At 44.7% G+C, this 13,221-nt stretch overlaps 1 protein-coding gene across 4 annotated transcripts in view; it reads right to left on the bottom strand.

Annotated features, from left to right (window-relative positions):
- SGCG (sarcoglycan gamma) overlaps positions 1–13,221 on the bottom strand; it is a 132,305-nt gene that overhangs the window by 83,077 nt on the left and 36,007 nt on the right. The gene's annotated exons all lie outside the window — the stretch shown is intronic.

Genomic DNA, 13,221 nt, shown 5'->3' with positions numbered 1-13,221 from the left:
AATTTCTGTGAAGCGTGGGCTAACAGACCGCAAGTGGATCGGGAAGGGTGGCCAGAGTGTCTGAATTTATAGCCAGTGCGCCACTTCACGCCATCGCTCCGGATCCGTGAAAATAGCAGCTTTCCAAGAACGTGTGTACACACACAGAGTTTCCAACTGCTACACATTTCTATTCCTATATATAGTCTCCTATTGCTGCTGCAACACATTATCACAAACCTAGAGGCTTAACCCAACACAACTTCAGTATCTTACGGTTTGGGAGGTCAGAAGTCTGAAAGTGGGTCTGTGGGGGCTAAAAATCCAAGTGTGGGGAGGTCTGTAATCCTTCCGGAGGAGCCAGGCAAAATCTGCTCCCTCCTCTTTCCAGCTTCCAGGGCTGCCCACACTCCTTGGCTACAACCTCCATTTATGTTGCCGCGGCTCCTTTCTGACTCTGACCATCCTGCTTCTTTGTCATAAGGACCTTTGGGATTACAGCGGGCCCACCTCGGTAATCCAAGATAATCTCCCCATCTCAAAGGCCTTAACATAATCACAACTGAACCATTCCTTTTATCATGCAAGGTTCCAGGGATTAGGACATGGCCATATGTGGGGGTCATTATTCTGCCTCTCATAGGAAGCTTTTGTTCCCACTTACATAAGATGGGGAAGACTTTAATATCTATTTAAGACAATTTTGCTGTGGCTTACAGGACAGACAATAGCAATTCTGTGATGAGGGTTGCCCTTAAATCCCTCTTACTCGTCCTGGGAATCTGTTTTATTTGACTATTCACTTGTTTACTGACTTCCCCCTCCTCAGAACATAAACTCTATGTGAGCCTTTTCATTGCTGTGCCCCTAAAACAGGGTAACTGACAAATAATATTGACACAATGGAAGCCTTAAGGGAATGAGTGAATGGATGAAAAAATAGAAAGAAAGACGGCACCCAGGTGGCTCCGTCAGTTAAACGTCCGACTTTGGCTCAGGTCATGATGTCACGGTTTGTGGGTTCGAGCCCTCAGTTGGGCTCTCTGTGCTGACAGCTCAGAGCCTGGAGCCTGCCTCAGATTCTGAGTCTCCCTCTCTCTCTGTCCCTCCCTGCTCATGCTCTGTCTCTCTCTCAAAAATACATAAACGTCAAAACATTAAAAAAAAATAGAACTACTGAATCTCACAAACACTAATTGGGCTACCTACCTGCCAGAGATGAGGCTGGTAAATGGGGCTAGATAGATGGAGTGTTTTCTCTGAATTACATCCTAAACAAAACATTCTATGATTTATGAACGCACTGAATCCATTAAGAAAAGAGTTGGCACTTGCGGTCTAACACTCTTCTAAAATAACGATTGTTGGTGAGGAGCTAATTCCAAAGGGGACCCAGGCTAAGTAGGTAAAAATAAAACATGCGGTCTCTGCTAAAGCATTTTCAGAAAAGACCTGTTGGAAAGAGGACTTCTAATATGAGGTCTCTAGGATCTTATTACTGAAAGAATACTAACAAGGATAAACTACGTAAAGACTGGAAAAACGGTCTTATCAGAAGGGGCGAGCCACCAGCCTGGGGCTCCTGAGGACAGTGATTATGTCTTACCACCGTATGCTCTGGCCCAACAGCAGGTGCTTCACAAATATCTACAGCCCCAGCTCCATTTCTCCACTCCTCCCTCCAGCAAAACTCCTTGAGTGGGTTGACCATACCCACTGTTTTTCTAATTCCGTGCCTGCCTTCTCTCTAGAACTCGCTTCCAGACAGGCTTTCACACCGGCCACCCATTGAACTTGCTCTGGTAAGCTCATCAAGGGTCTCCGTGTTGCTAAGCAAAGCGGGCTCACACGACCCAGGGTTAGCACATGCCAAATAGTCATTGCCTCCTCTTCCGCTAGGGTTCCGGAAACCCCACTTGCAACGGCGATGGCCGCTCATTCTCATTTGCCGTGTCCTCATCATCTCTGAGCCACAGGCTCAGCCCCAAGATTACTTCCCCTCTTCATTTGAATTTGCCCCCAGTTGTGGATGTGTCTTTAAGCTGAGGACTCCTAGTTCCTAGCTATGGCTCACCTTGAACTCAAGATTCCCCAACTGGGAATCTCAAGTTGCACATGTCCTGACCAAAGCTGACCTCATCTCCCCAACCTGCTCCTTGTAAAACTGTCCCCAAATCGCTGAGTGGCAACTTCGTTCATTCTTCAAGGTGCTCAAGTCAAGGGGCACCTGTGTGGCTCAGTCGGTTAAGCATCTGACTCTTGATTTTGACTCAGGTCATGATCTCCCAGTCATGGGATCTAGCCTCACATGGGACTCTACACTGACAGTGCAGAGCCTCCTTGGGATCCTCTCTCCCGCCCCTCCCCTGCTTGTGCTCTTTCTCGCTCTCTCAAAACAAAGAAATAAACTTTAACAAATTAAGAAAAAAGATGCTCAAGTCAAAAATCTTTAAGTTGTTCTTAATCCCTTTCTTTCTCCATACCGCATGCAATCCATCAACAACTCAGTGAATCAAAGTGCTACCAATAATCCGGATCTGACTGCGTCTCACCATCGGTCACCTGGCCGACTGCAGCTGCCACCTCACAGTTCTCTGCTTCTATCCCAAATCTCCCACAGGCCATTTCCAACATGGGGGCTAGAGAGGTCCTGTGAAAGCATCGACTGGGTCACCGAGCACCTCTCCATAAAATCCTCCTGCAGCTTTCCATTCCACTCAGAGTAAACCCCGACATCCTCAACCTGACTGGCAGGGCCCATCCTGACCTCGTCCTCTACCGTTCTCCTCCTTACTCCTGGCTCAGTCACACCGGTCTTACTCACCCGCGTACCTTCCAAGCGTGAACTCTGGAGTTGCGATGCCCTCTACCTGGAAGCCGGGAAGGTCTTCTCCCAGATAATGGCTGGCGTCTCCTTCACATCCCTCAACTCCCTGCTCAAAGAGCATTTATCAACCAGCCTTCCCTGGTCATCTGATTTAAATAACCCTCCGCTCTCACCACTGCATATTTCTCTCCGCTCCTTCTTGCTTTATTTTTATTTTTTTTACCATAGCACTTAACTCTACATGACATACTATATACCTTACTGACTTACTTTACTGTAAAGGCTCACCTCAGCGCATAGAAGCCCCCAGAGGGTAGGGCTCTCAATTGTTTGGTTATTTTCTTGTATCCCCGGGTGCCTAGAGCAGTGCCTGGCACGTAGTATGCCCTCGATAAACATTTGCTCAATAAATTGAGTATAAACGTTGAATGCAGATACCCAGAAAATTTAAATGTACAACAACAACAAAAATACGTTGAGAGTTACTTCAGAGTTCCCTCAACTGTTTATATTTAGTAAGTGGAAACCCACTCACAACGGACTAGGTTAGTGTGACCAGCTGTTTGCTGCGAGAGAGAAGGCAGGCTCTACCCTACAATCTCTGGAGCGTCTCCCAGGAGAGAGGAAACCGGGGAAAGTGCTCTGTTTAGTCTAGGAGTCACCCCACATTTGCACCCCTGCTTTGATGACGGCCCAAGGAAGAGGCCGGACCCCGTTTCCTCAGCAGACCATACCGACTCCAGGCTGACTCTCAGAAGCCAGTAGTGACCTGCTTTCTGGTCCTTCCAGACTCGAGCTGTATTTACCAAAGCCACGACTTCTCCTTTTGTATCTGTTTGTTTTCCCGGTTATAGTTCTTACTCTATCGCGTTTTACCATTGCCCACTTTATGTATTTTGGCCAAGCGGGTATCGCTATTTCTCAGTGCTATTATGCAGAAAACTAGGACTTTATTCTAGACAGGCATGATGTAAGTGGCCAGGCGGAACACTCAACTTAAATTTTCTTCTAAAGAGTCGATTTTGTTATTTAATAAATTATTAGCTTACAGTCCTCACGGCTCATAGTGGTTTTCATTTTTTATTTGACACCGTGTATTAAATTTTTGCCAGAAGAGACTCTCAGAGACTATCTGCTTGGGCTAGCTTCCTTCAGATATTATTATAATCAGCATTGGGAAGGATACCAATTCTTCAGGACTCTGAAGTCAGACAACAGCAAGGTAGCATTCATGCTGGCAGGAAAGTGCACAGCACAAGGCAGAGCACTTTGTGATTTATTTATAAGCCTTGTACAAAAACATTAATGAAATGATGCTTTATCTTAGAACTTAAAATTTATAATCCAAGCAAGATAAGGAATTTTGAGTTTTACTACATCTTGAATAAAAATTACCTTCATAGACCACTTTTTTAAATAACTTATGTTATCATTCAAAAATGAATTCCCGGGGGTGCCTGGGTGGCTCAGTCTGTTAAGCGTCTGACTCCGGCTCAGGTCATGATCTCGCGGTCCGTGGGTTCAAGCCCCGCATCGGGCTCTGTGCTGAAAGCTCAGAGCCCGGAGCCTGCTGTGGATTCTGTGTCTCCCTCTCTCTCTCTGCCCCTCCCCCATTCGCACTCTGTCTCTGTCTCTCAAAAAAGTAAATAAACATTAAAAAAACTTTTTTTTAATTACACCTCTTTTCCTGTTAACCTAATCCTCAAAGTATGTTGATGGTGGTATACTTAATTTTGATGGGTTTTAAGTGCTTCTCTCAAATGTGGTTATCAACATTTTAGTTTTTATTAAAATTTTTTGTAATGTTTATTTATTTTTAAAGGAGAGAAAGTGGGGGAGGGGGCAGAGAGAGAGGGAGACAGAATCTGAAGTAGGCAGGCTCTGAGCTGTCAGCACAGAGCCCCACACGGGGCTCGAACTCAGGAACTGCAAGACCTGGGCTGAAGCCAGATGCTTAACCTACTGAGCCACCCAGGCGCCCCAGTTATCAACATTTTAATAGATAGGGAATCAAATATGAAGCATTAGAATACATTTTTTCGTAAGTATCAGTTTTTATCTGCTTTGAATTAATGGTTCCCTATTTATTATTGAAAATAAAACCACATCATGGACAGGAATTCTGTCTTCTGTATTCTTTGATTCTTGTCATGGGACATAACGTAGTGAACTGAGCATTGGGTCTACTAAATAAATGTTGTTAAGTGGCATTCTTAATTTCAAACATCATTTACTGACACGCCTAATTTGGACAGGCTGTTGCCAGGAGTTTGAGACACAGAGATCATAAACCCCTGGAAGATGTTGAAAAGAAGCTACTATGATGTGATTTTTAAAAAGATGGGTTTGAAAAGAACTAAACGGACCCTTTAGAAACGAGAAACTCAGTTATATTTTAAAATTCAAAAAGGAGTTATATAGCTTAAAGCTATAAGACATACAAAATATATGTCTTCTCTGTATCTAACAGATCACATCCAGACGAAAAGAAAATCGGTATAGAAGATAAATCTTAGAAAACACGACAGCGTTCGACTTTGCAAATGTAGCCTTGCTGCAGAATTAATGAACTCACCCCAGTGAGGGCCTGTCTGTAGGCTGTGGGCTAAGAGTCCAGAGTGTGGCAGAGAATTCAAATCCACCCTTCCAGCTAGCACTTCTCGGTAGGGCAACTGCTGGGAGCGATGCTGAGACTCTGGGCCTGCACAGCAATCCCCAGAAGGAAGGGGAGGAGGAAGCAGCAGTGACTCCAAGAATCTCCCAGCTAACCTGTTCTGGGACGAGTAATCTAGATTATTGGTGAATGGGGTGCCCTTTACTGGTGCTGCTTATTTCCAGCCTGCACACATCACCACACATCCTTTTCCCCCAAAAGGAGAGGAAAACTTCAGCCACCCCTCCTTTGACAACGGGGCAGGAGCAGAGGACAGGAGCCATCTCTCATTTATGTTATACATGAACGCCCATAATGACAGGGCACGTTAGGGTGGGGTATTGCTGTGATACTATAGATATAAAATACATATCGGGCAGCTGTAGAAATGCTAGACTTGTATGCATCTAACAAACATCTGTTCATCTGTATACATGTAATAAAAATGGGGGAACTTCAGGAAACAGTGAAGGAAGCCATCATCACAGTGGAGGATTTTAGCCTACCTCTACGGATAGATCAAGCCCTCTAAAATGAGTGGCGCTACACGAAACCTAAACGATACAACTGAAATGTGTTCAAATGGACATGGAGAGAGCCCTATCCCCGAAACTGGGAAATGCTTATTTTTCTCAAGCATACGGGTAACATTTGCAAAATCCGATAACATGCTAGTTCAACAAGAAAGTATGAAGAAGGGCCAATGGATCGGCTTCAGACAAATTCTTTGCTCTGGTGATAATACAGTACAATCAGAACTGCATTGCACACTAACGGATAAAACAGAAACCAAAGTCTTTGAAATATGATAAGAGGACGGGGTTGAGGCTTGAGATCATGCTTACTCAGACACACACACATGATTCAGACTGTGTTTTCCTGCCATAACCACAAGGCAAGGCGGGGGAGGATGTCCAGTGGGCACCAGCTCCTCAGCCACCTCATTTCTCCAAGGGAGAGTCACCCACGTATTAGGGTTGGAATTCTGACTGCTTTGAGTAAGGTCCTGCCAGGCCACAGGGCATGCTGACTGGGGGTGGACCACACGTCTAATAGCACCCGTCACGTCAACCCAAAAACTGTAGGAAAATCATTTTTGACACTCTCAAAAACTACCTTTCATACACGTAACACAGCTCTAATATCCAGGTGGCGTAACTTTTTAAATTTATTTATCTGACGGAGTGAGACAGCAAGGAGGGGAGGGGGTGGAGGGAGAGGGGGAGAGAGAGAGAATCCCAAGCAGACTCCGCACCATCAGCTTGGAGCCTGACATGGGGCTCGAACCCATGAGTGGTGAGATCACGACCTGAGCCGAAACCAAGAGTCGAACACCTAACCGACTGAGCCACCCTCACCTTGTAATTTCTTACTACACATCTAGTGCTATCATGTTACATCATCTATTAAAACGATAAGGCATGGACTGAGGTGAGTGGTCAGTCCAGGGGGAGGGGTTAACTGCACGACTGTGTCACCGAGGCCAGTAGGAGTGACGCACCCGTGACAGGCAATCGGTGAGTATGCGGTGGACAAATGAATGCATAGACAGTAGGACTTACAGGCGGCAAAGCATAGTTTTGTGCTTCAGTATGAAACATGAGATCATGACAAAGGGCAGACAGAGACAGGAAAGACGATTAGGAGAGTCTAAAGCAAGCCCGCTTTAGTGATAAGTAAATGGAAGCGATAAGTAAATGGAAGGCGAGAAACAACAAGAGGCATCCAGGACGCGTGGGCCACTCTTCCGGGGAAGGGGGAAGATAGTGTGCTTATCGGTTGAAGCGGACTAGGTCGTGACAGCACTGAGAACCACAGGCCCAGCTGCACCTCCATTTGCTTTCAGACTTCTCAAAGACAGCTCCTTCCCGCAGTAATTAGCTAACTTCCTGCCTCCCTGCTCCCTAACTCATCACTTGGAACGGGAGCCACGGTTTAGGAGAACAAGGAGCACGGGGACGAGCCCACCCTCACCGATGTGTGACAGAAAGCACGTGAGAACAAGGCACACTCAAGAGCTGGTAGTAAACTGGGGGAACATGTGCCTTAAAGGCAAGGTTGATGCCCTTAAAAACCACAAGTAACCCAGCAACACTTGCGCAAGGCCACGCACGCACATCAGAGAAACTTAACTGACCAGCAATACACGCGGTAAAAAAGTTGAGCTTCACCGTGACTCCAAGGAGTTCAAATAACCATGAGCACTGGGGCCGTCTGCAAAGACTGAGAGAGATTGACAAACTGACAATAGCCAGCATTGGCAAAGTGTCTGAAAAATAACCACGGTACTCCTCTGCTGGTGAGCGGGAGGGGGAACATAATCCTTCTAGGAAGATACTTGGCACTAAGTACCAAGAGCCTCAAACACGCACAGGCATTTCAGTTCTAGGAGCTTAGTCCAAAGGAACAATTAGGAAGGAAAGTGAAGATTTGTGTTTCAGGATATCAACGGTAGCATTATCCAGGATGTGAAAAACTGGACACTAAATAAATAATGAAGACTAACGAATTCACTGGATTCTCACACTATGACAGAATTAACGACTTGAAATGAAAAAAAAAAAACCATCCCAGGAAAATGCTAATGACCGTGTGTTAAGTGAAAAAGACAGAATTTTGAAATACATATTAAAATGTATACCTACAGAAAAAAAGATGATGAAATTTAAAAAGTGTTAAGACGATTTCCTCAGTCTCTTTTTTTTTCATTTAAAATTGCATTCCCTAGGGGCACCTGGATGGCTCAGTTGGTTAAGCAATCCACTTTGGCTCAGGTCACGGTCTCACAGTTGGTGAGTTTGAGTCCCACATCGGGCTCTGCGCTGACAGCTTGGAGCCTGCTTGGGATTCTGTGTCCCCCTCCCTCTCTGCTGCTCTCCTGCTAGAGCTCTGTATCTGTCTCTCTCAAAAATAAACATGTAAATAAAATTTTTAAATGCCTCCCCCAAATGTTGTCAGATTTATAGAATTTATACAAATCTATCTTTTGAGATATGTGTGTGTGTATACATATATATTCCTTTGATAATACTGAAGTTAGTAATTAATTTACCATATTCATCCCAACTTTATCACTAGTTAGGATGACCAATTTCAAGAATAGATCTGCTTTACCTTTTCATCAAATTGCTCAGCATCGTAAACCTAAATAGAGCAAAGTACACGGATCATAATTATCAATTTCATCCAAAGTTACAATCACATGCCCAATATTCTAAATACATACACAAGTCCACACTCAGACAGATTAAAAGGTCATCAAATTATCCTCTCGTCCTTACACCACGATTGACTCTTAAAATAAAACGGCCAACGTTGCTATTTAAAAAAAGCTCTTTACAAAATACACCAAACCAAGAGGATTAAGTGCCCTGTAAGTAGCTAAGAAAGCTAAATGGGAAGAAACCTTTATTTAAATGAACGAGTGACTACAAGGAAAAAGAAAACATCAAACCCACTGTCATACAAATGTTAGCTAAAAAACCCTGTTTTTTTAAATGTTTATTTATTTCTGTGAGAGAGACAGAGAGAGAGAGAGGGAGGGAGGGAGGGAGGGAGGGAGGGAGACAGGGCATGAGCAGGGGAGGGGCAGAGAGCGCGAAGAGACACAGAATCCCAAGTGGGCTCCAGGCGCCGAGCCATCAGCACGGAGCCCCACACGGGTCTCAAACTCCCAGCAACATCATGACCTGAGCCAAAATTGGATGCTTAACCCACTGAGCCATCCAGGCACCCCAAGAAACTGTGGTTTTAAATGTCATGTTTTGTTTCATGGTTCAGATAGAGGCTTATTTTCAAAGCGTTAGGTTTATAAAGGTGGGCAATTCAAATGTACTTTTCTTAGCATTTTGTCTTTGTTTTGATTAAATGAACTCCGAAGTCTGAGGCTTTTAGGTGTCATTATACAGTATCTAAGGAGTAACAGTAACATCCAGAAACTGAAGCTGGCAGAGTAATTAAGAACAGCACTCGCGTCAGTTACAAGTGCGCCCGTGAAAGTGTCATAACAAAGGCTGCCACATTTGGACACCTCGCTTTTTTTTGTTTAATTTTTAAAAAATTCTTCCTTATTTTTTAGAGAGAGAGAGAGAGAGAGAGGCAGAGTGTGAGCAGGGGAGGGGCAGAGACACAGAATCCGAAGCAGGCTCCAGGCTCCGAGCTGTCAGCACAGAGCCCGACGTGGGGCTCGAGCCCACGAATGTTAAGCCGAAGTCAGACGCTCGACCGACTGAGCCCCCCGGGCGCCCCTGGAGAACTAGCTTCTTAACCAGAACCAGGTGTTACTTGGTACCAACTAGGGTCCACTTCTTCGCGGGGCTCATACCTACCGTTAACCTGTGACTTTGTGCGCGCACAGCGAATACAGAGGGCCAGTAGTGGTTGGCTGCAGTGAGAGCCAAGTTAGTTAACAAAATGTACCCTGAGGCGCTGCGAGAAGCCCTAAGGCAACCCCGCGTCGCCCTGGGTAAGGTCACCCAGTGGCCTCCCTTGCCCCTGGGACGAAGCTCCACTCCGGGGCTGCGTCCCGCCTCTCCAGCCCCATCCCGTCCCATCCCATCCCACTGTGCCCTTCTCAGCGCTGACTTCTTCCGATCCCTCAAACAGAACCAGCTTTTCCTATCTTGTAGCCTTCACACGTGTTCCTTCTGCCCGAATCACGTGGTCTGTGCCACGTGGCTGCCACCTCGGCCGGGACTTAGATGGACTTCCACCAGCACCCCTTCCGTGTACCTTCCGCCCTGTCGTCATTTACAACCGAGGCCTGCTTATTTCCCTCATTTTCCAGGACGGATAATGCTGCCTTCATTTGTTTACTTTTTCTGGTCCGTTCCTCTTTAGACTCTTATCTCCACGAGGGCCGGAAGAATGTTTTGTTCACTGTCACATACACAGCACTGAGAGTAGGACCTGCCAACAGAGTAGGGGCTCAATTATATGTACTGGTAACAGGCAGGCAGGCCAAAGAAGACACATTCGCATCCAAATGTGCTTGTGGACAGGGCGCCTGGGTGGCTCAGTCGGTTAAGCGTCCGACTTCGGGTCAGGTCATGATCTCACAGTTTGTGGGTTCGAGCCCCGCGTCGGGCTCTGTGCCCACCGCTCGGAGCGGGGAGCCTGCTTCGGATTCTGGGTCTCCCTCTCCCTCGGCCCCTCCCCCGCTCGCTCGCATGTGTGGGCTCTCTCTCAAAAACAAACGTGAAAAAATTAAATGTACTTGTGGAACAGATTTCCATGTCTGCGAAACGGTATTACGAGTGAAAATGCAAGTCATTCCATCTCTACCCAAGGATCGTATTATCTCTCCTACCCATTCTTTAACTGAGAGCCTACCAACTTCAATAGAAACTCCATGAATAGCTCGGAAAAGAATGGGAACACACCAAACAAAAGGGGAAAATGATTGATTTACACATCATTGTTTGCCAGACCCTTTTATTGGCATAACGATATGATTGATGCGTATGTCATAATTGATAGGCTGACACTTCCCTCATTCCACATCTCGGCGATCCTGCGCACAACTCCATTTTCTAGCACGAATGGGAATTGTAAGCTCTCTTTGTGTCCGAACAGCACATTTTAAGGGTCAAGATCATATAAAGTTCTACCCTGATAAGATAAAGGAGTCGGATTTTGGAGGAAGATTAGCAGCAGAAAAGCACTGTTCCTACTTTTGCTTTTCAACCGTCTTATCTTAGGTATTTCCCTGTTGCTTTCACATAAAACCAGCCTGATTTCTAAAGACACCCTTACTTAGCTCTATGATGAAAACATCGTGATGCCGTGATGGATTCTGTCAACCGATCAAGTCAAAAGGCCCCACAGCCTTCTCCTCACAGTGGAGACTCCTTCGTCCGAAGACACGTCCTGAATTTTGGTGGAATATGTTTGAAGAGCTTTTCGGCAGGGCTTTGTGGCTTTGCCACCTGGCCCTGTCCATGAGACAAGGCCCACGGAGCCACATTTCTTTCTGATCCCTGCACCTGCTTCCTTGAGAATGTGGTCGCCCTTGCTGTTTTATCTTCTTTTCCTTCTTCAGACTGTCATTCCTTTCTCAAATTCTACTCCAACCTGTGATCCTACTCAAGTTCTGGGCAAATGGTCCGCAAGATTTACTTGGAGACTCACAGTTTCTTACAGTGAAGACAAAAGTGGAGGCGGAAGGCATATGATGTTATTCGGTCTTGGCTTATCGCCTTGTCTTTAAAATATCCACTTCTCTGATTTCGATGGTCCAAAATGACCAAGGCTATTTATTTCCTGATTTAATATGTAGTCTTTTAGGAAACTGTATATGGTTACCATTTTCCCCCATGTGTTTGTTGTTGATTTTGTGCTTTGTCAAATTACTCAGAAACTATCTGCAAATATGTGGAATATTTCATTGCATAGTGTTTCCTGAATGCTTTATCAACAAAAAAAGGATCACCAAACATAGAGTTTAATTATGCAGTCTTATGAAGGCTTTCACATGAAGCCTTCACTGGGCTGTTTACTGGCTTTATAACTTATAAATGCTTTCCTACTATCATGAGTAATGTAATCGTTTTCTTCAAAGTGCCCAAATGCTTACAGTTGGGATTCCCAGAGTTCTGAGGGTGCATCTAACTCCTGACCTGCTGGTGTCTTTCTCCCACCAGGTGGAATAGAAGACTCATGGGTGCCTTACATGTATTTCACATCATGAGAATTGTAAGTTTCATAAAGGTTATTATGCTTCTGATCACTCTCATTACTCCAAACAAAGCCATTTTATTACCATCGGGCACCAAACATTGACGACCAACCCAGTTAACCTTATAACATATGCTCTGATATATGCCCAAGTATATTCGTAAGTCTTACATATTTGGAGGCCAGTATTTCCCCAAAATTTGCCACCCTAGCTCCAAAGGGAAAGGGCACTGTTCCTAAAATAATGTTTAGCACAGAGTGTTAGACTTGCAATTATTGTATACTAAGTACAACATTCGTGGTCTTTTGACTTTGAAGCTAGATCATACTAGAATTTCAAAGAATACGTATTTATAGAAGATGACGGTGCTACATCTTGACAAAGTTCTGGAAACTATTATTACAGATACAACTCACACCAGATCAGAAAAGCTCTACAATATCATTGATATAATCAATCAAAACCCAAATGCCAATATACTAAATTATATAAATGATTCACATATTTACATATTTTCCATATTTTAAATAGACTATGTTAAAAATGTTCACGATCAATTCCTCTCAGCATATCAAAAAATTAAATATTTATTTTTGTTTTCGTCCCTTTAAAATGTTTTGATAACAGGGGCACCTGAGTGGCTCAGTCCATTGAACATCTGACTCCTGATTTCAGCTCAGACCGTGATCTCATGGTTCATGGCTTCGGGCCCTGTGTCAGGCTCTGTGCTGACACCACAGAGCCTGCTTGGGATTCTCTCTCTCTCTCTCTCTCTTTCTGCCCCTTCCTCAGTCGTGTGTGCATGTGCACGTGCTCTCTCTTAAGATAAACTTTAAACAGTTTAAAAAATAAAACGCTTTGATAACAGAATATGATTTAATCAAAGTAAACACCAAAATAATAATGACCTCTATTTGTCTATACTGACAAGGCTATTTATTAGTTAGGCTATATGTCAAGGCTATAATTAGTTAGTTGAAGTTAGCCACTACTTAAGGTGGAGTTATGCTGGCCTTTCTGTTGATAGCTTTAACTTATTCCCCTGCTTATGAACCCAAGCAACGTTAATTTCTCTCTCCTGCCTCC

Source organism: Acinonyx jubatus, chromosome A1, assembly GCF_027475565.1.
Source record: "Acinonyx jubatus isolate Ajub_Pintada_27869175 chromosome A1, VMU_Ajub_asm_v1.0, whole genome shotgun sequence".
Lineage (NCBI taxonomy): Eukaryota > Metazoa > Chordata > Mammalia > Carnivora > Felidae > Acinonyx > Acinonyx jubatus.
The sequence above is the reverse complement of the archived record's forward strand: the minus strand, read 5'-3'. Positions and strand labels throughout refer to the sequence as shown.